The following is a 17,818-nucleotide window of genomic DNA, read 5'->3' on the forward strand; positions in this document are numbered from 1 at the left end:
ACAACATAAGGATGATATAAAAATGTCCTATTACCACTTAGGAATATGATAACTATACCAGCAACCAATAATATGGAAATATTCCATTTCAGGCACTGTACCAAGAAGCATTTTCACAAGTTAGCTCATATGATCCTCACAACAACCTCTATAATGTATATGCTATTATGTTTCCATGTTAAATAAAAGAAAGCGAGGCTATTCTAAAGTAACAAAGCTATTTAGTGGCAGGACCAGGAGCTATTATGGAGGTCCAGGTAGATTTGAACTCAGACACTTGCTCCTAGTAGTATGCCATACTGCCTATCACTGATGTGGGCATTTTAATCAAAATTCTACCAATAAAATACAGAAACCTATTAAAATAATTTTAAGGCACAATCAATTATTGTGACTGTAGTCACAATCAATTACTCATGACTGTAGTTTATCCTAGAAATGTAAAGATGATTTCAGACAAAAATACCAATCAATATTGTTTAAAAATGCATGATCATCTTAGTAAATTACAAAAAGACATTTGATAAAAAACTAACTCTTTTTTATGGTTAATGTTTTTTAAATATAGAAATAGTGAACTATCTCTTTAACATGATAAAACATATATTCAAAAATAACTAATTTCCTACCTATTGGAAAAACAGTCATTTCCCATAAAAACCGTACCAAAACAGGGGAGCTTTTATTCATTTATAAGTTTAGTACTTCTGAGAAATTCATGTTTTGGTAATAAGGCATGCAAACAAATCAGAAGTAAAAATTTGGAAGTGAGAAATTAAAGAGATATCATATTCAGACAACAGTAGTATATACCTAGAAAAGCCAGAGAATCAACTTCAAGTGATTAGACAAAACTACAGAATTCAGCAAATTCACAAAATGCAAGATAAGTCTTTGAAAGCCAATAAAATATCTACCAGTAAGCCAACCCAAAGGAGAAAAAGTAACACCTACAATAAAGCAAAAACAATAAAGTGTTTGGAAATAAGTAAATATATACACAAAAGTGTGAGAAAAAGAAATAATATAAAGTTGTAATGGCAGAAACAAAAAAATTGAATAAATAAGTAAATTGAATAAAATTGAATAAATGGAATAAATAAATTCTATTTCTGAATGGAAGACTGATAGTGTGAAGCTGATACTTCTTCACAGGTTGACTTAGAGATGTAGACAATTCAAATTAAGATCTCTCTTATTTCAAAAATTATATCAGAGTAGTATGTAGTAACAATTGTACATAACTTTACAGGGAAACAAAAGTCATGTGGATATAAAATATTAGAATATATTATAAATTGACACTAGATAAAGTGGCAGAATTCTGAAACAAATCAGAAATATCAATTAGTAAATGAGATAGACTAGAAAAAGGCTCTAATGAAAGTAAAAAATGAATGTTTCATGAAGAAAGCAGAACAAAACAATGGAGAAAGTACTCATTATTAAGTAAATCCACTGGTCATGGATATGTAGAAGTAACATAAATTTTTATCTCTTACCATGTATAATCATTCTTTCTGTATGAACTAAAAAACTAAATATTTAAGGAAAATTAAAAAACACATTAAGAATAGACTGGAGTATTTAACTCAACCTTGGTGATCTTTAAAGTTTTGAAGTAATAGGACACATGGTCAGAGGGTCCAATGTAATACAAAAATGTAAAACCATTATCAGAACTAAGATTAAATGGTATAAGTGCCAGGAAGATTATCAATAAATAAACAGCATCTAAACTGTATGCAGAAGTTCTACAAACCTACAAAACCATTACCAGATTCCCAAAGGACAAATAGTCAAAAGTCATTATCACATCTAGAAGAAATAGATATTGTTCCAACTAGGATGCATTAATTGTATTTAATGTAATTGGCAAAAATTAACATTTTACAAAACAGTATTGTACAGACTCTGGAAGAATAAGCTTACTGAAGTTGCTGATAGCACTGTAAACTAGGTCAAGAATAATAAAAATATTCATAGTGCTGGAACCAGGCCTCCCAATCGTGGATAATTCAAAAGAAGTACAAATACCTTAGTTTGAATATCAAAAGCTTTAAAGTAAATTAAATATCCAACAAGAGGGGAATGATTGAGCTATTTATTATATATTAACACAATGAAATAATTTGAACAACATAGATGAGAAGAAGATTATATGAGATAACAATAAAAGGTTACAATGCAAAATTATGTTTTCACTTGGATTCCACTCAAGATTATTCATTAGGATAACGATCAGGAGAGCCCGAGAATTTAGATCTAGGTGTTTTTTTACAGCCAATAGTGGGGAAATTTTTAACTTTTTTGTTATTTTGAAAATCTGATAAAATTGTATTAAAATGAAGAATATATTTCAATTGAGAATTATACCTCTATTTTAAATAAACTACTTCTATTTCTGTCATGTTCTGCCATTTTTTTCTAACTTCCTTTGAATTTCTCAACATCGATCTTTTATACAAATATTTCTCTGGTCTTTTGCTTCTTTCTTTATTTTTCTGTATTCCAGCTCTTTCTCTTCCTCTCTCTCTTTTACTAGGCAAAAACAACAACAACAACAACAACTATTAATCTTTGTTTCAAAATTTATTCGCTTCTTCAGCTTAATTAGCTGCAAAGAATTATTTTTTTTCCTAAGCAAAACTGAGAAAAGCTGCAGTGTACAAGGGGGCTTGATCTTAAAAATATTAGAGATCTAGATTTTATAAGATCCATAAACAAATATGAAAAAGCAGTCATACTATAAAATATCAGCTTCCAGTAACTTCTTCAAGTTTTATCTTCTTCAGAAGCTGACTCAATTCAGTTTGTTTTATTTTTGGCAGCATCATCAAAATTCTTCACAACATCTGGAACTTCATCATCATCATCCTCTCTGGTTACAAGTAGTGCTTTTCCATCCACAGACTATTTGGGCAGAGCTTCAGATACTCTCCTTAAAGTATTCATACTGTCAGCACCAAGCTGTTTTAAGATACTGGGTAGCACTGCTGCCAGTGGCTTTGTCTGGGCATGGCAGTAATGGTGAAAGTATGCACTGTCAGAGACGCCTGAACTTCAGGATTGTTAAAGTGGATCACTGTTCCTTGGTTTATGAACATATTTACCTCTTGGATATGAGAGATCTTGTTTACGCTTATTTTCTTTTAGGAGAACTGATGTTTTTTTATCATCTACTATAGCTGTTCTGTGAACCAACTTCTTCCTGTGAACAGTTTCTTTCCCACCAATGTGCACTTGTGTCTGTAGTTTGGCCAATTTATCTTGTTGGAGAGGAAACAGAGGCCATGTGGAGGACTAGGGTTGGTGCTCAGTGGGGTTTTGAACAGACCAGCTGAGAATACGTTCACAAATGTAGGGACACAAGATCACAGCTAGTTCCAGCTTTCTTTTTCTTTTCTCTCACCCTCGTTAACTTCGTTTTTTTCCCTTTTTATGCTTTTCAGCTCTTTTTGTGACTCTGTTTTTGGAATGGTTAAATTATGGGACAGAAATGTATTTTATTTGTTTTATCTATGAAGAACACATTGCTTTTGTTTTATTTTAACAAGCAAAACAGAGACAGACTCATGGATGGAGAGCAGATTACAGCTAGTGGGGGGTTCTTAGGGGGTGGAGGGATTGCACAAAGAGGAGAAAGGACTCATGGACATGGACAACAGCGTGGTGATTGCTTGGGGGAGAAGGGTATACAGGGACTAAATGGTAATGGAAAAATACAATAAATATTAAATTAAAAAAAAATAAATTAAAAATTGAATGCACTGAATTCATTATTTTTCATTCTTTTTAAATAGGTACCTGAATTGAATTATCTTTTAATTATTTATTCATGGCTAAAACTAAATCAAATGTTTCTGCAAGGCTCTAAACTACAAGTGGAAAACACTTCATATCTTAATTCCATTGAATTTATCATTATAGAAAGAACAATGAACATAACTATGAAAGATTTACATTTACATGTGTAGGAAACCCTTGCTATTTCAATTTTAAGGTTTTCAAATATCTGAATTTTAGTCATGCTAAAACATGCTCTAACCTCTATGCAACATGGTAATACAATAATTACAATCTTGTACTTTGCATTCATGATATTATGAAGTTAATATTGGTATGAATGGTATCCTTAATCATAAAACCTGAGATCACGCTAAATCTAATGAACAAATGCAGAGAATGGGCAAGAGTGAAAAAAATATTGGAAATAAAGGGGTGGGCAAAAGATAGAGTTGTTCATATGGAAAAACATAATACAAGAATAAACTGTTTTGCTTACTCATGACTGTAAACCTACTTTTGCCCACTCCTGTATAGTTCTTTATTATTTCTCAATTTCCTCATAAATAAAATGCACATGTTTCTAGAACCTTCCTTGTAGCATACAGGCATACCTCATCTTATTGTGCTCCTCTTTGTTGCACTCTAAAGATATTGTTGTTTTGTGTTGTTTCCAGTTGAAGGTTTGCAGTCTACCCTGAGTAGAGCAAGTCTTTGGGAACCATTTTTGCAGTAAACTCAGATGATTGTTAACATTTGTTACCAATAAAGTATTTTTAATTAAGACATGCATATTTTTACATATAATGCTATTGCATGCTTAGTAGACTACAGTGTAGTGTAAATATAACTTTTATATGCACTAAAAAACAAAAAAAAAATTGTGACTCTCATTATTACAGTGGTCTGGAACCAAACCTGTAGTACCTATGAGGTATGCCTGTATACTGTAAGATTAAATATGACAAAGTTTTAAAAGTACATACAGTGCCTGGCACATAATAAGTGCTCCATTAGTGAGAGAAAGTGGAGGCCATTGCAGAGTTGGAGGCTCAATGTGCACATTGACTTAGAGGCAGGAATTGAAATAGCATGTCAAGGAAAAAGAAGAGATTAGCTTGGCTTTCTAGCATTAGTCATGCTAGAGAGTTCATTCGGCAAATCTTTCTACTGGGAGAAAATAGGGTTGCTCACACTTTAACTTATCAAATTTTTATGTAGCCACCAAGGTTAAGCATTCTTTTCATTTTTGGAATGAAGTGAATGAGGGATTGTTTGAGAGGCATTTCCTTGTCAATCTTGTGCAACACAGAAAAGAATAAGGTGTTATGAACCCCATAGTAACTTGGGCTTCTGTTAGCAAGGTCAAAGTGTCAGATTAGTAGCCTGTCTCTGCCCTGCCAGATGAGGACATGGTTGCAATATTCTGGATATGTGCTTCAATGGTGAGTCTCTATGAGCTGGTGGCTATATCTGGTCTATCTGCTGATGCTATGCAGGAAGCGGGGACTTAAACCTGAGATTCAAATTGGTATAGATAAACACTGCCTGCATTTATTTACTAGGGTGTGACCTTGAGCAAGTGACCCTGTCTGTGATGTAGTTATTTGTTTGAAAAGTAGAGAAAATGATAGTGCCTACTTCATGGGGTTTGTGGTGAGAATTAAATAAGATAACATTAGCTGAAACACTTAGAATATTGTCTACCAAGTCATGAATGCTGGCTATTTTTATCCATGTACAGATAACCCATTTATCCACTTATCTTTGGATAAGGAGAATTTTCTTCATGAATCCAGGGATAATGGATCCAATATAAAAAAAGACAAGGATCATGCATTTGCTCTCTGATCGAAGCTTAAGTGGGGCATAATAAAAGGCATAAGACAATGGCTCTGACACCACAGAGACTTTGAAATGACTATAGAAATCAGACAGGCTAACCCTGAAATCCTTGGTGGTATAGGGACACTCTTCCTCTACAGGCTGGCATGAGACTTGAAATTTCCTGCCATCATGCATTAATGTCTTTAAAAAATCCCTCTTAAAATGAACAAATTATCCAGGAAAAATAACACATTAACCTGTTAGCTGGATGAACACTTTAGTGCAGATTGCTTTTATCAGATTACTTACTTTCTGGAAGCTGGAGCATGTGAGCTACCAGATGAGGGATAGCTCAATGGTGTTAAGAAGAAAGAAAGAGGGAAAGGGCATCTGGAGATAGCCTTGGGGTTACTAAGGACTAAAGCCAGCCAAAGCAGCATCTGGGTCCCTGGATGGAGTGCAGAACACCCTTACCCCTGCAATCTCCCTTACTCCCTTTATCCTCTTTATTTTCTTTACTTTGTCATGTATCATGCATCATATAGTACAGGGCCAGGCACACAATCAGCAAATGTTTATGAAGTACCCGTTGAGTAAATAAGTAACTGTAGTGGACAGAAGTCTCCAAATACTTCCAGGATATGCTAACGTGCACACACTAGGTATGGCTCCAAAACTACTGACTAGGAAAGGTTATATACTGGATGTCTTGCTTCATGGGGTGAGGCAAACACCTGATACTGGGACTATAACATGTACTAAGAAAGTACTCAAAAAAACAAGTGAAGTATAACAATGAGCACTTGAGAATCAAGCAGGAGTAGAAGATCCAATAATAGAGGCAATACACATTCAAGAAAATTACAAGGCAGGATTCAGTTCAAGAACCAGGAGAAAGCTGAGTTTCCAAGAAAGGAAATTAAGAAAAAACAAACAAACAGCTTTTTACTGAGTGCTTCTTTGACCAGGTACTTTCACTGACTTTGTCTAATTTATTCCCCACAATAAGGCCAAAAGTAATTATTGTCTCTATTTTTTATAAGTTGGAAAACTAATCATCAGAAAAGCTGGGCAAATTGTAGCTTAATGAAGTGACTAAGTGCATAGACTTGGACCCAATCTACTTTATTTAAATCTTGGCTCTGCCATTTATTAGTTGGGTGGTCATAGGCAAGTCATTTAATCTCTGTTGTCCTCAGTTTCCTCTTCAGTAAAAATAAGGATAATAATACTCCCTACTTTCTACAATATTATGAGGCTTAAATGAGTTCAATATTAGCAAAGCACTTAGCACAGTGCCTTCACATATGGAATGTCATGAGTATTTGTGAAAAAAATAAAATAGTTACTTCAGGTTATGTGACTGATATGAGAAAGGTGACACTTGAATCTAGGTTCAAATCCTTCACTCTTAGCACAATTCCTAACTCCCCCATGAAGCCCAAATCTCACTCCTTTTCAAGGACTCCTTGAAGCCCTCAGTTCCTCAGAAAACTTTCCCTGACCACTACCTAGTTTGATTCATAGCTTAGCAATCAGTCACAGACTTCTTGTATAAGGATTTGAATTTTTCCTGCATATTATCTTTTTTCCAATACTACCTTATACACCTGTTCTTAAGGAGTTCCCTAACTTCTTTTCATCCTCCAAAGTGCCTAGCAATTCTCTGTGTTTTCAATTGAAATTGTGCCCACAGCTCTTAAATGGAGTGGTAGCCTTGTGAAGTTTTGAGTGTGACAAGCATACCACAGGTGTTAATGGTTCAGGATCCCTTGGTCAATGTGACCCATGTTTTCACATCTGTCCATTCATTTTCACAGTTTTTGTTTCACACTAACTAATGTCAGAAAGAAATGATATTATGGTTTTTAACTCATTCTATCCAAATTTTAAAAATTATTCTTTCAGTTATCATCATTGTAAGCACTTATTGAAGCATGTTAATAAGAGATAGAGACAGAGAAGCAATAGAGTACCACCAAGGTTCCTGTAAAAATATAGTTTTCTATGTTATCCCTTTCCAGGTGTATGGCACTGAGTCATAAGGAATAATAGCAATGGAAAATGGCCAAATACACACTAGTATATTTGAACTGAGTACAAAAGGAAATATAGAGTTATTTTTAAGATACATGTATTTCTAAAGTGCTCTCTGAATTTTAAATATACTATACAGTCATATCTCTAAAGGAAAAGAGAAATTTACCTAAGTTCTAAAAACTTTCTGAGACAATAAATGAATGTACTCAATTTCCCTGACCAGAGACCTTCATTCCAATTTGATGCAAGCCATAAATGAAATGACTTGGCTGACTATAAGTCAGTCCCCCATGAACATTTGTTTACATCTGAAAACCTCTACACATAATTGCTGTCTCTGCTCAGGGGAGGCCCTGCTGGGATTACAAGAAGTGTTGCAAGGTTCTATGAAGTGTGATCACCAGTTACGGCATGAACCTGGCACTGCATGTCCACACTCTGTCTGCTTGGACAATTGGATCTATCAGTTTTCCTCCTTCACACTACTTAAATTAGCCAAAGAGAGTAGAAGTCGAGGGAAAGAGAACACAGGGCTGTAAATAACATTCAGATCTGGTATGTTATGAGACAAGGACCCTCAGTTCACTTTGCTCCTGAGATATAATCTGTAATTACACAGTAGTTATGTTGTTCTTTCAAAAAGCCAATGATGGTATAATCTAATTGTCAGAAAAAAGGGTGGGGTTAGAGATAAGTCAGAATCAAGGATATATCATAAATATTGATTTTCCCCCAAAATGGAAATTGGCGATTTTACCTTAACCAGTTTTTAAAAGTATTTTATGTTGAAAACAATATAGTTTTTAAGTAAAACAATCAATTGAGTTACAATTGACATAAAACTGCACATATTTAATATGTGCAACTTGATGAGTGAAGTGTACACTCGTTAAACCTTATCACCATCAAGGTTGTAAACATATACACTGCTTCCCAAAGTTTCTTCTCTGTTGTTGTTGTTGTTGTCGTTGTTGTTGTTGTTTGGTGATAAGAACATTTAATGTAAGATCTACCCTTCTTAGCAAATTTTAAGTATATGGTATTATTAGCTATAGGTGCTAGTATCTTCAGAACTTATTCATTTGGCATCAATGAAACGTTGTACCCTTTCACCATCACCTACCCATTTCCCTCACTCCCCAGCCCCTTGAAACTACCATTTTATCCTTTGCTTCAATAAGTTTGACTATTTTAGATTCCTCACATATGGAATATGGTATCACATAGTATTTGTCTTTTTGTGTTTGGCTTATTTCACTTGGCTTAATGCCCTCCAGATTCATTAATTTTGTTTTAAATCACAGGATTCCCTTCTTTATAAAGGCTGAATAATATTCCATTGTATGTGTATCCTAATCTTTTATTCATTAATCTGTAATAGACATTAGGTTATTTCCATATCTTGCCTATTGTGAATAATGCTGCAATTGCCATGGAGATGCTTATATCTCTTCAAGATAATTAATTCATTCCCTTTGTTTATATATCCAGAAACGAGATTGCTGAATCATACTGTAGTTCTTTTTTTAAATTTTTTGAAGAATTCATACCGAATCCTATTGTGACTGTATCAACTTACATTCCCATCAACAAAAGGATTCCTTTTTCTCCAAACCTCACCAACACTTGTTATCTGTAGTTGATTTTTTTAAAAATAAAAAGAATATCTTAACAGGCTGTGGTTTTGATTTGCATTACTCTGAAAATTAGAGATATTGAAGACTGTTTTACATACCTGTTGGCCATTTGTATGTCTTCTTTAAAGAAATGTGTATTCAGGTTTTTTCACCACTTTTTAGTCTGTTTTTTTTAATCTTTGTATTTTTTGCTATTGTGTTGTATGAATGTTTTGTAATTTTGAATATTAACCTACTATGAGATATATGGTTTGCAAACACTTTTTCTCATTCAGTAGATTGCCTTGTATTTGTTGATTGTTTTCTTTGGCATACAGAACCTTTTAGTTTGATGCAATCCCACTTGTTTATTTTTTTTATTTTGCTATTGTATCAAAAAATCATTGCCAAAACCAATGCCAAGAGTTCTTCTTTATATTTTCCTCTAGGACTTTTATGGTTTCAGGTCTTCAGTTTAAGTCCATTTTGAGTTGATTTTAGTATATGGCATTTCATTCTGTTGCATGTGGATATCTAGTTTTCCCAAAACCCTTTATTTTTTAATCATTTTTTATTAATGTTTGAATACAGTTGTCTCCGTTTTCCCAACTCCACTTTCCTCCACCCCATCTACTCCTACCTCCCACCCTCAATCCTACCCCTCTTTGGCTTTGTCCATGGGCCCTTTATACATGTTCTTTAATGACCTTTCCCCTTCTTTCCCCCATTATTTCCCTCTCCCATCCTCTCTGAATACTGTCAGTTTGTTCTTTATTTCAACATCTATGGCTATATTTTGCTTGCTCATTTGTTTTGTTGATTAGGTCCCACTTAAAGGTGAGATCATATGGTATTTGTGTTTCACTGCTTGGCTTATTTCACTTAGCATTTATTAAAGAGGCTACCTTTTCTCTTGGTTGCCTTGATGAAACTTAATTGACCTTATATGTTGGGGTTTATTTCTTGGGTCACTATTCTGTTCCATTGGTCTCTGTATCTGTTTTTAATGCCACTGCCATATTGTTTTGATTACAGTACCTTTGTAATAAAATTTGAAATTATAATTTATAATTTAAAAACATCCATCTCTGTTCTTCTTGCTCAAGATTGTTTGCCTACTTAGGAACTTTTGTGATTCTATACACATTTTAGGATTATTTTCTATTTCTGTGAAAAATTTTATTGGAGTTTTGATAGAATTACACTAAATCTTTAGGACACTTAGGGTAAGTATGGACATTTTAACAATATTAACTCTTGCATTCCATAAGCACAGGGTATCTTTTTATTTATTTGTACCTATTTTAACTTTTACCAATGTTCTATGATTTTAGTGTACAGATATTTTACCTACTTGGTTAAAGCTTTTCCCAAGCATTTCATTGTTTTGATGCTATTACAACTGGGATTGCTTATATAATTTATTTTTCAGATTGCTATTAATGTATAAATATGCAATTTTTTTGTATGTTAACATTGTATCCTGCAATTTTACTGAATTCATTTAAAATTCTAATGGTTTTTTTGGTGGAGTCTTTAGAGTTTTCTATATATAAAATCATGTCATTTGCAAACACTTTTTGTTGCATGCCATTAAGTTTTGGTATATTGCATTTCTATTTTCACTTGTCTCACAATTTTTAAAAAATTTCCTTTCGATTTCTACTTTAACCCATTCCTTGATTGTTCAAGAGTGTGTTGCTTAATTTCCACACATTAAAAAATAATAATTTTAATTGGAAAAATATAAATTTACTTTATTTGAACAATTAGGGAAGATAGACACATAACTTATTTTCTTTTTTAACAAATTTGCATTGAAAATAAACTTATTTAATATCTGTACATTGGACATATACTCATCATGTTATATACCACAAAGGGTAGTTGAGGAGTAAATGAGTTTACAAATTTTAGAAGTGCTAGAAAATTGTAAACATATGGAAAGTCATATATAAGTGCTTGCCATATAAAACAAATAAAATCTGAGGAGATCAAACTAATAAACATTATCATATTCTCCTTTTATTTTGTATAGTTAGCATTCCCATTTAAGTGACAATATATACAAGGAATAATTTCCATTTTTATTTATTTATCGAATTTATTGTGGTGACATTGGTTAATAAAATTATGTAGGTTTCAGGTATACAATTCTGTAATACATCGACTTTATATTGTATTGTGTGTTCACCACCCCAAGTCAAATCTTCCATCACCACTTATCCCCCTTTACCCTCGTCTACCTCCTCCTACCCTTCTTTCTCTCTGTTAATCACCATACTTTTGTCTGTGTCAGTAAAATCATATGGTATATACCTTTCTCTAACTGGCTTATTTAATTTAGCACTATACACTTCAGGTCCATCCATGTTGTTGTAAAAAGTAAGATTTCCTTCTTTTCTACAGCTAAGTAGTACTTCATTGTGTAAATATACCACAACTTTTTCATCTACTTATCTACTGATGGGCACTTGGATTGCTTCAAAATCTTGGCTATTGTATATAACACTACTGTGAACACAGGGGCATATATATTCTTTCAAATTGGTGTTTCAGGTTTCTTATATTCCCAGCAGTGAAATAGCTGGTCATAGACAGGTACCTTTTGAATATTTTGAGGTAAATCCATACTACTTCCACAGTGGATACACCAATATGCATTGCTACCAACAGTGCACAAGGGTTCACTTTTTTTCCACATCCTTACCAACCCTTGATGTTTGTTGATTGATTGATGATAGCCATTCTGGCCGATGTGAGATGATATTTCATTGTGGTTTGATTTGCAATTTTCTAATGATTAGTGAAATTGAGCGTCTTTTCATATGTCTATTAGAGAGCTGTATGTCCTCTATGAAGAAGTGTCTATTCAGGTCCTTCGCCCATTTTTCAAATTGGATTTTTTTTTTTTTGGTGTTCAGTGATACAAATTCTTTATAAATTTTTAATATTAACTCCTCATCAGATGTATCATTGGAAAATATCTTCTCTCAATTAGTGGGTTGTCTTTTCATTCTGTTGGTGGTTTCCTTTGCTTTGCCAAAACTTTTTATTTTTATGTAGTCCCATTTGTTTCTTTTTCCTTTTTTTCACTTGCCAGAGGAAGTATATCAGAAAAATAATATGACTATAAGAAATGTTTGAGATATTATAGTTGATGTTTTCTGTGAGGTGTTTTTGTGATTTTGAGTCTAATATTTAAGTCTTTAATTCATTTTGAACTTATTCTTGTGTATGATGTTAGAAGGTGGTCTAGTTTCAATTTTTTGCACATACCTGCCCAATTTTCCTAACACCATTTATTAAATACACTATCTTTACCCACTGTATGTTGTTACCTCCTTTGTCAAATATTATTGACCAAAAATCATGCTTCCATTGATCTATAGGTCTGTTTTTATGCCAGTACCATGCTGTTTTGTTTACTGTGCCTTATGAATAGTTTCATATCAGGTAGTGTGGGTTCTTCCAACTCTGTTCTTTCTCAAGACCACTGAGGCCAGTCAAGGCCTTTTGTGGCTCCATATAAATTTTTGTACTATTTGTTCCTGTTCTGTGAAATATGCTATTGGTTTCTTGATAGGAATTGTGTTGAATCTATATATTGCTTTGGGAAGTATGGACATTTTAATGACATGACTTATTCCTATCCACCAATGAGATATATGTGTCCACTTATTTCTATCTTCTTCAATTTCTTTCTTCAGTGTCTTATAATTTTCTGAATAAAGGTCTTTTACATCCTTGGTTAAACTGAGTTCTAGGTACTTTTGATGTAATTATGAATACCATTCTTTTCTTAGTTTCCCTTTCAGATAGTTCATTATTAGTGTATAAAAATGCAACTGATTTGTGGAGATGTATTAACATCCTACTACATTACTGAATTCATTTATCATTTCTAGTAGTTTTTAGTAAAATATTTAGTGTTCTCTATATGCATTATCATGTCATCCACAAATAATGACAGATTTACTTCTTCCTTTCCTATTTGAATGCTTTTTATTTCTTCTCCTTGACTGATTGCTGTGGCTAGGACATTCAGTAATATGTTAAATAACAGTGGTGAAAATGAACATTCTTGTCATGTTCCCAATTTTAAGGGAAACATTAGATTTTTCCCAATGAGTATGATGTTGGCTGTACTTTTGTCATATATGGCTCTTGTTACATTGAGGTATGTTCCCTCTATTCCACTTTGCTGAGAGTTTTTATCAAAAATAGGTGGTAGATTTTATCAAGTGCTTTTTATGCATCTATTTATATAATCACATTTTTATTCTTCATTTTGTTTAAGTTGTGTATCATGTTTATTGGTTTGCCAATACTGTACCAACCTTGCATCCCTGGAATAAATCCCATTTGGTCATGGTGTATGATCATTTTAATGTATTGTTAGACCTGGTTTGCTAAAATTTTTTGAAGATTTTCACACTTAAGTTTATCAGGGATGATGGCCTATAATTTTCTTTCTTCATACTGTCTTTGTCTGGTTTGGGGTTAGAATAATGCTGGTCTCATAAAATGAGCTTACACGTATTCCCTCCTCTTGAATTTCTGGAAAAGTTTGAAAAGGATAGGTGTTAGTTCTTCTTCAAATGTTTGATAAAAAAGTGAAGGTTATGGAAAGTGAAATAAAGAAAACATATAGGGAACTATCAGTAAAAGGAAGGAAACCAAGACTCAAATCAATGATTTGGAGCAGAAGGAAGAAATAAACAGTCAACCAGAACAGAATGAAGAAACAAGAATTTTAAAAATAAGAAGAGGCTTCAGAACCTCCAGTACAACTTGAAACATTCCAAAATCTGAATCACAGAGGTGCCAGAAGGAGGAGAGGAAAAGCAAGAAAGTGAAAACTTATTTGAACAAATAATGAAGGAGAACTACCCTCACCTGGCTATGGAAATAGACTTCTAGGAATTCCAGAAACCTCAGACAGTCCCAAAGAAGATGGACCCAAGGAAGCACACTCCAATGCACATCATAATTACATTAGTCAAGATTAAAGATAAGGAGATAATCTTAAAAGCAGCAAGAGAAAAAGAGAGATTTACCTACAAAGGAGTGCCCATAAGACTGTCAGCTGATTTCTCAAAAGAGACCTTACAGGCAAGAGGAGACTGGAAAGAAGTATTTTGAAGTCATGATAGGCAAGGACTTACATCCAAGATTGCTCTATCCAGAAAAACTTTCATTTAGAATGGAAGGGCAGATCAAATGCTTCCCAGATAAGGTCAAGTTAAAGGAGTTTGTCATTACCAAGCCCTTATTATATGAAATGTTACAGGGACTTACTAAGAAAAAGAAGATAAAAAAGTATGAACAGTATAATGACAACAAATTGACAGTTATTAACAACCACACCTAAAACAAAAACAAAAACAAACTAGAACAGGAACAGAATCACAGAAATGGCGATCACATGGAGGGTTATCAGCAGGGGAGTGGGTGGGGAGAGAGGGGAAAAGATACAGAGAATAAGTAGCATAAATTGTAGGTGGAAGATAGACAGGGGGATGTTAAGAATAGTATAGGAAATGAGAAAACTAAAAATGGAACTGCCTTTTGACCCAGAAATTCTGCTGCTGGGATTATACCCCAAGAACCCTGAAACACCAAACCAAAAGAACCTATGTACCCCAATGTTCATAGCAGCACAATTTACAATAGCTAAGAGCTGGAAGCAACCTAAGTGCCCATCAGTAAATCAGTGGATCAAAAAACTATGGTATATTTACACAATGGAATTCTATGCAGCAGAAAGAAAGAAGGAGCTCCTACCCTGTGCAACAGCATGGGTGGAACTGGAAAGCATTATGCTCAGAGAAATAAGCCAGTCAGTGAAAGACAAATACCATATGATCTCACCTTTAACAGGAACCTACTCAACAAAACAAACAAACAAGCAAAATGTAACCAAAGACACTGAAATAGAGAACAGGCTGACAGTGACCAGAGGGGAGAGGGGAGGGAATTTCAGGGCAAAGGGGGAAGGGTTTAGAGGAATAAATATAAAGGACACATGGACAAAAAGTCGGTGGGGTGGAAATGGGGGAGGAGGGGAGGACTGGCGGGGTGGGCTGGGATGGGAGTAAAAGACAGAAAACTGTACTGGAACAGCAATTAAATTTAAACAAACAAACAAACAAACAAACAAACTATGGTACATTTACACAATGGAATTCTACACAGCAGAGAGAAAGAAGGAGCTTATACCCTTTGCAATAGCATGGATGGAACTAGAAAGCATTATGCTAAGTGAAATAAGCCAGGCGTTGGGGAACAAATACCATATGATCTCACCTTTAACTGGAACATAATCAACAAAACAGAAAAGCAAACAAAATATAACCAGAGTCATTGAAATTAAGAACAATCTAACAATACCTAGAGGGAAGTGGGGAGGGGACAGTGGAGAGAAGGGTTTTCAGGAACTACTATAAAAGACACATGGACAAAATCAAGGGCAAGGGTGGCAGCAAGAGAGGGAAGTGAGTTTGGATGGGGTGGGAAGGAAATGCAGATAACTGTAATTGAACAACAATAAAACATTTTTTTTTGAAAAAAGAATAGTATAGGGAATACAGAGGCCAAAGAACTTATATGTATGACCCATGGACATGAACTAAGGCAGGGGATGCGGGTGGGAGGGGGGTGCAAAACAGAGGGGATTAAAGGTGGAAAATGGGACAGCTTTAATAGCATAATCAATAAAATATATTTTTTTAAAAAGTAAAAGAAAGGCTTTTATGGCAAGGCAAGATGGTATCAAATTCTGCCTCCCACACAGACATTATATAGCTTACTTTCCTTCTTTGGTCCTTGTTTTTTTCATCAGTAATTGTGTGACCTGCTCTTTGAATTATTGTTACTTTTTAAATGACCTTGACAAATGTGATTATCCTCCCTTTTGTACCACCACTGTACATTGCACACAACTCAATCTTTCACTTTCTCTTCTATCTGCTCTGACACTGTTATGTTTCTGCCTCCTGCACTAGGTGGTGAATGCTTTCAGAACAGGTACTATGTCTTTCTTATATTTGCATTACTGTCATTTGAATTTAGTGAACATTAAAAATGTTTGATGAATACATGAATGAAGAAAAGAACAAATGAATACTTAAAAGGGTTGAACTATATATTATCAGAGACCCCCACTCCAGGTTGATCAATACCTCTTCACCCCAATTAAAACAAAATTTTGTTTAGGTTCAAGATTAAATAACAGAATGGTTCAGAAGAACATAGGAAATTAGAGGCTAGTGCCTTAACTCTCTCATTTCATATCCTTCCTCTCTCAATTTCATTCTTCACATCTTTTTTCCTTTAACCTATGAGCTAAGATCTGCTATTATCATTTCTAAAGCAAAGAGAGAAAAAATTGACATTTGCACTTCACCAGTCTGTGTCAATGTTTATTCTAAAAATTATGACAATATTGTAGGACACAAAAGAAGGCTTAACAAACTCAAGAAAATTGAAATCATATCATGCATGTGTTCAGATCACAATAGACTGAAACTAGAAACAAACCTTTAAGAAAAATACTGAAAAACATTCAAACACATCGATGCTGAATAACATGTTGCTGAATAATGAATGAGTTAACAATGCAATCAGGGAAGAAATCAAAAACTATTTGGAAACAAATGAAAATGAACACACAATAACCCAAAACTTATGCAGCACAGCAAAGGTAGTCCTGAGACGGAAGTTCATAGCAACACAGGCCTACCTAAACAAGGTAGAAAAATCTCAAACATAACCCTATATCGAAAAGAACTAGAGGAACAACAACAAAAAAAACATCCCAGAGCGAGTACAAGGAAAGAAATAATGAAGATCAGAGTGGAATTAAAGGCATAGAGACAAAAAAAAAATCAATGAATCCAGAATTTGGTTATTTGAAAAGAAAAACAAAATTGGCAAACCTTTAACTAGACTAATCAAGAAAAAAAGAGAGAGGAACCAAATAAATAAAATCAGAAAGGAATGCAGAGAAGTAACAACTGATACTACATGATTACACCAGATTATATGAAATTACTGTGAATATGCCAAGAAATTGGACAACCTGGATAAAATGGATAAATGTTTAGAAACATACTATTTTCCCAAAGTAAATCAAAAAGAAACAGAAAATCTAAATAGACCAATAACAACCAGTGAAATTAAAGCAGTAACAAAAAATTCCCGACAAGAAAAAACCCATGGACCAGATGGCTTCTTAGGTGAATTTTATGAAACATTCAAAGAACTAACCCCTGTCTTTCTCAGACTATTCAAAAAAATCCAAGAAGAGGGAAGACTCCCAAACACTTTTTACAAAGCCAACACCATTCTAATCCCCAAAACAGATAAAGACATAAAGAAGAAAGAAAACTACAGGCCAATATCACTGATGAACATGGACACTAAAATCCTCAATTAAATATTGGCATACTGCATCCAGCAATACATTAAAAAGATCATAAACCATGATCAAGTGGGATTCATCCCAGGAATGCAAGGATGGTACAGTGTTCACAAATCAATAAACA

The 17,818-nt window shown here is 33.9% G+C and overlaps 1 pseudogene; it reads right to left on the reverse strand.

Annotated features, from left to right (window-relative positions):
• Nucleotides 1-2,808: 2,808 nt before the first annotated feature.
• The window catches only part of LOC114505494, a 47,138-nt pseudogene continuing 32,128 nt past the window's right edge, over nt 2,809-17,818 (reverse strand).

This window comes from Phyllostomus discolor, chromosome X (genome assembly GCF_004126475.2).
Source record: "Phyllostomus discolor isolate MPI-MPIP mPhyDis1 chromosome X, mPhyDis1.pri.v3, whole genome shotgun sequence".
Taxonomy (NCBI): domain Eukaryota; kingdom Metazoa; phylum Chordata; class Mammalia; order Chiroptera; family Phyllostomidae; genus Phyllostomus; species Phyllostomus discolor.